Raw genomic sequence first — 6,684 nt, 5'->3', positions numbered from 1 at the left:
ATGGGGGGGTGGGGGTTGACTGAAGATTGTGGCCTCACCTGCTGCATGCTTTGTTTTTCACTTGTTACTGTAATGTGGAAAATAAGGAACTGTACCATAGGGAGGATTTGCAGCTCATTAAAGACAACCAGTAGGGGGCGTGTTTTTGTCAGCAATGCCTCATCACCCTTGTTCTCTCTCTCTCTCTCTCTCTCTCTCTCTCTCTCTCTCTCTCTCTCTCTCTCTCTCTCTCTCTCTCTCTCTCTCTCTCTCTCTCTCTCTCTTACGTACGAACGCACACACAATAAATGTATTCTTCAAAATGGTAGAGCCACTGACATACTCTTTGCTGATGATACTACTGCTGTATAACTTTACACTACAACATTACAATACTATCATGACATTACCGATGATCTAAAACAACTAAGACATATTTGGTGACAAGGTTTTCACAGTGACTCTGCATGTAGTGGTTTAAGCAATTGCACACGTCTCCTAAGTTGGGGGGTCTCCACATTTGAGTGATGGTCAGTGAAAAAGGTTGTATGGAAACACTTAGTCTCTCACACTAAAACATCCTCCCTCTCTTAATCTGACTCAGTAGTCAATCTCATTTACCTCACATCAATGACTTTCACTTCCTACTTAATTAGGCCTACTTACTACCCATAGAGGCTACACCTACTCACTTAACCACTAACTGTAGCCCAATTTACAGAAACGTATAAAACATGTAATTTACTTACTTTATTAACCGACTTACTCACTATGTACTGCACTTACTTAGCCTACTTACTTAAACAAACATACGGACTGACATTGTCATGGCCACACACATGCTCTCAACTCCACTCAGCATTCATGAACCCATTTACCCTTTTTTATTATTCCTTACACCTAATCATTTAAAGTGACACTGACAGTGCAGTGGTGACAGTTTGTGAGAGTAACATGCAGGTCAATATTTCGTAACCATGATCAATGCTTTGTCTTTTGAGTTTTGTAAATAAATGAAGCTACACAGAAAACTATTCATTCTTATCCAATCACTCACTCACTCACTCACTCACTCACTCACTCACTCACTCACTCACTCACTCACTCACTCACTCACTCACTCACTCACTCACTCACTCACTCACTCACTCACTCACTCACTCACTCACTCACATTCAGACTCACTCACTCACTTACTCACTCCTGACTTTTACACCCAAACATTCACTCATATAGGCTACTACACTTTCTCTCACATTCAGACTCAGTCACTCATTCAGTCAGTCATCACTCAGTCAGTCAGTCACTCGTTCACTCCTTACTTTAATACCCAAACATTCACACATACTATATACTACACTTTCACTCACTCACTCATTCAGTTTAGTCGCTATTTCTGTCTCTATCTCTCTTCCTCTTCTCTTCACTCACTCACTAACTCACTCTCACTCTCAGCTCTGTGCATTCCCATGTTCTCATAGCCCTGTCAACAAAAATTCCATTTTGAAAGACTTCCAAAAATATTTTCCCATAGCAGTTACCTTTTAGATTGTCTGCTGTGATAGGCCTGAGGAATGGGCTTTTTGATCCGGGTGGCTATTTTTAAAGTAAGGTTTTCGACAGCATTTGTGTCAAATATCTATTTTTAAACCATCAACTTCTGCTTTTCTACAAAAGAGTTGTTGTCTGTGGAGAGAGCATGGGGACAGAGCTGGAGGCAAAGAGCTCAAAATAAAGGAGGGAATTTTTTTTAGTTACATCACTCACCACACACGCAGGCACACACACGCAAGCACAAACACAGGATAATACATTGCTTGTCTATATTCACTATGCATAAAACGCATGTGCACGTCATTCATACGGACACACACACACACACACACACACACACACACACACACACACACACACACACACACACACACACACACACACACACACACACACACACACACACACATGCACGCACAGTAATGGCTGCTTGTCTGTCAGCTGATATCAGCTGTACAGCATGCGGAAGTGGAAGACCAGTAGGCCTGTTGATATACAGTGTGATAAGCAGCAGCTGATCAGAGCAATGTTGGCCATCTGTCAAAGAATACACTACACAGTAGCAATTTGGTGAACAGAGTTGTGACACAGCACAGCAGGGGTGCGTTTCTCGAAAGCGTAGTTGTTAGCCAGTTAGCAACTTCTGTAGTTGCCAATGGGAATTGCATTACAAACAACAAAGTGTGTCTGGTGTAGGCACACCAGAGGAGTGGTAGTAGCAATTCTAGTTGGCAACTATATTCGTCATCACACATTTTTTTTTAGTCTAGGCTATTTGAAGGCATATTTTTTGTACAACTTGCTAATGATACTGACTTATTGCTGAAAGCTACACGTACAGAACTACAGAAAGGAAATATTTGATCATGATTAGACCACTGACTTTATCTCTCACCTATTAGACGCACTGTAATAAATATTCTGTAAGGACAATAAAAAATCCATCTATATCTAGGGTCTTTATCTAGCGTCTTTAGGACGGACCGTCCGTCTTTTCAGTGCCTTGTCCAGCGTCCGGCACAGCATTAAGCCGGATGCCTAATTGATTGAAATGCATTAAAAGGCATGAAATTACATCTGAGAAATGCACATTTTCATGGGGGAGGACCCCCACAGCCCCCTGTCCAAAATGTGTCTGCCTTTTGATTGTCACGGACATGGTCACCCTATCTATATCTCACCTGATGCAAGGGACTAGCACCACAGAGTACCAGTGCAAGGGGGGCAGTAACATGCTAACGGTATCGTCATGGCACTCTCTGTCCTTGACGGTTAGGCCTACCTGGTTACCCGGTTAGAATTATGGAGGAGGATGGCAGGAAGTGTGTTACCTCAATCATGGAGAAGGACGTCAAAGATTGATGTACAACTATTCACTTCCACCACTAACCTGGACCAGCAACCTTTGGGACACAAGTCTGATGCCCATAGCTTCAGTTATGGGCTTACCCATAACTGCCCATAAGAGTACAAGAGAGATAGCGTAGGGTTGGAGTGTAACAGCACAATGGGCAACTGCATGCACATTTCATCCACCGGTGCACCACAGACCGAGTACATTTTCTTTGTCTGTTTGGCAATTAATTTGACTACAAGCTCTTTGCTATCATATAACTGTATCATATAAGCTACAGTAGTATAGCTCACTTGCTCACACACTCAGTCAGCCACAGTGTACTGTATAAGCACTGTTGCATTCTGCATCTGGGCCTGAGACAATGTAGAATACAAGTGTGTGTGTGTGTGTGTGTGTGTGTGTGTGTGTGTGTGTGTGTGTGTGTGTGTGTGTGTGTGTGTGTGTGTGTGTGTGTGTGTGTGTGTGTGTGTGTGTGTGTGTGTGTGTGTGTGTGTGTGTGTGTGTGTGTGTGTGTGTGTGTGCCACTAACCTAAATATAGGGCACGCCGTACATTCGATTCATAAGTGAAGCTCTGTTTCGTTCACACGGTAGTTTCCCGTCCCTTTCAAACAACCCCAATATTTTTTTCAGGCTGAGCAACTAAATTGTTTAAATGACCAATGAGCATTGTTATTTTGGTCGATTGACAGTTAGAATTGTTTCACAATTCTTTTGATTGGCAGTCAAACGCAACGAGCAGTGGGTCGAGCAGGGGGCCTATCAGCGTTTGTTCTCAGCGTTGCTAAGATACCCTTCCGGAAATGTTGGGCGTAAGTATTCTAGCAGATCAACCGCAAATGTTTCAAAACCGTTTCACAAAGTTCTATAGAAGCCCGCTGTCCATCTAGGACAGTGGATGACGTGTGCATGATGTGCTTGTGCATATGCATGTGTGTGTACATGTGTGTGTTTGACCAAACATTACAAACAGGAAACAAAAAATGATGATACTCTACACCAGGGGTTCCCAAAGTTTTTCCCCTGTGCACCCCCTTGTACATTTCAATGTGGTCCGCGTACCCCCTGAGCGAATATTTTGGTGTGCTGATGGCCGCGCAAGTATGGATTCACTGCTCATTTACTACATATACAATAGCCTTGGAATTAAACGACACTTCAGATGGACCCTTCCCGCAAGCAATGCACCATACAATTAAAAACTACTTAATGTTCATTAATACTGGATAAAAAACTACCATATCCGCCATTGCTCTATTCAGCTCGAGCACCCCCTTAAGGCAGGCTGCGCACCCCCAGGGGTTCACACACCCCAGTTTGGGAAACCCTGCTCTACACAACACCTGTAAGACGATGTAAAGTTCATAAGAATGTGTTTGTGTTCCAAGGACGTAGGTTTGATCTCTGAATTTGTATAATAATGGCTACAGATTGTGCTGTGTCTGATTCTTCTAGCTACTTGTCAGGCACAATACAGTAGACTCGCCATCACTCTGGGTGCAGCCAATAACATGCCGCCGTGGTCGTGGATAACCCTGTTGTTTCAGCTCTGGGTATATGGCAAAAATTACCAAAACTTGTAAAATCGCCTAATACTGTAAAATGATCAATTCATACACACATATATTTTTTTAAGATTTGTTTTTGGGCTATTATAGTAGACCTTCATTTTTGATAGAACCAGGGTGCGATTTGTTGAAGAACCAGAAGGGGGGATAAGTTTAAGATTTTAAGCATTATCAATGGAGTTAAATACGGCAAATATTAAAATCCTGTAAGAATAGTGGAAGTATCAAAACCAGAAGGGGGGACAATCCCCCCCCCCCCTCCCCCTACAAATCGCACCCTGGATAGAACTATGAGGATAGTGACATGAAATCAGGGGAAGAGAGAGATGGAGAAGGATCAGGAGACAACCAGGGGTGTGTGTGTGCGTGTGTGTGTGTGTGTGTGTATGTGTGTGTGTGTGTGTGTGTGTGTGTGTGTGTGTGTGTGTGTGTGTGTGTGTGTGTGTGTGTGTGTGTGTGTGTGTGTGTGTGTGTGTGTGTGTGTGTGTGTGTGTGGTGTGTGTGTGGATGATATCCTACACCACAACATAACAAAGTGAGTCTAATGTGTCTTTTTTCAATTCCACTGTAGGCCTACATGTGACCTGATTGCCTTGTCTCAACGAGGAAGGCTTCATTGAATTAACTTGAGGGTCAAGGCGTTGTTTACAGGGTCCCACAATAGGCAAGTGGAGTGAAAAATTCCCCTGATTTTCCCTGGATATGCACACATTCATTCAGGGATGCCGACTGGGGGGACAAAGGGCCGAGTTGTCCCGGGCCCCCAGGAAAGAGGGGGCCCATTACTGTGTCCTCATCACATTCTATGCATGGGGGCGGGTTGTGCTTTTAGATTACTTTGTCCCCAGCCAGGCCAAAGCTGTCAGCAGCCCTGCCTCCATTCAATGTAGTTAGCTACTTAGTTGTAAAGATTGTGCATGCCCCCCACTTGTCATATGAGCAGGCTGTGGGCAATATTCTTTGAAAGCCACTATTGTGGCAAGCATGTTGTAGGAAGCATTATGCTGTTTAGGGATTACACAAAGGCTTCATAAAGACAGCCATATCAATGTTGCATCATGTGTCTGCATTCTGGAGCTGAAGGAAGTTCTAGCTTTCAAACAGCGTTTTCAGATAACCGTGTCTGTGCCAGCTCCAGCACCCTACCACAAACAAGATGTCCGCATTAGAAACGAGAACGTTTGCGATGCAAACCGGATACAAATTTGGTGATGACAATGCACACGTTAGTAGGTTGATCCAGGTCACACGCAGTAACAGTGAGGTTTGAATGTGGGTTATTGTCTTTGGCTCTTAGAGTATACATGAAGAGTTCAGATGCAAAACCCCCTAACTCCATATCTGAAGACCTGCACTTCTATATTTTTAGAGAACCCCATTGTTGGTTTGGTTTACATTCATGTACTTGATAATACATATAAATAGTTATATTACATAAATAAAATAACACACTATGCAATTTTGATAGCTTTGTATTAAATAAAAATGAATTAGGATTATTTTCTGAAAAGGCACTTAGGGGGTTTTGCATCTGAACTCTTCACATGTAACTGGGGCAGGAACTGACAGTGGAAAAATAAAATCAGTTAAGCACATAAAAATAGTTCTGGTTCTGGAACCGGTTCACTCAGTTGGAAGTTCGGAACATTTCTAGCTAGTAGTTATCCTGAGGATGGATCAGCTATTCTAGACCAGAACCAAACTTTGAACACTTTCTTTTTGATTGTGGACTTCCCCCACATAAAAACAAGACTTGAGAATACTTTCACTTTGATCACATGGACTTTCCAAACCCAAAAAACACACAGACACCTGTCTTTACAGTCAGCTTTTTACAAATGCATTTATTGTTATTCAAAAGTACATGAATACTTGCATACACAAAGGTACAAAAAAATACATTCAGTCTATGCACTGTGTCAGCAGGATTGTGGTGTGTGTGTGAGTGTGTGTGTGTGTGTGTGTGTGTGTGTGTGTGTGTGTGTGTGTGTGTGTGTGTGTGTGTGTGTGTGTGTGTGTGTGTGTGTGTGTGTGTGTGTGTGTGTGTGTGTGTGTGTGCGCGTGTGTGTGTGTGTGTGTGTGTGTGTGTGTGTGTGTGTGTGTGTGTGTGTGTGTGTGTGTGTGTGTGCGTGCGTGCGTGCGTGCGTGCGTGCGCGCGTGCATGCACGCGTGCGTGTGTGTGTTCCATTACAAAGTGGTATTCACAGTAAAAAAAAAAAAGTAGTTAA

The sequence above is a fragment of the Engraulis encrasicolus genome, chromosome 12, assembly GCF_034702125.1.
Source record: "Engraulis encrasicolus isolate BLACKSEA-1 chromosome 12, IST_EnEncr_1.0, whole genome shotgun sequence".
NCBI classification, from domain to species: Eukaryota; Metazoa; Chordata; class Actinopteri; order Clupeiformes; family Engraulidae; genus Engraulis; species Engraulis encrasicolus.
This window is presented reverse-complemented; position numbering follows the sequence as displayed.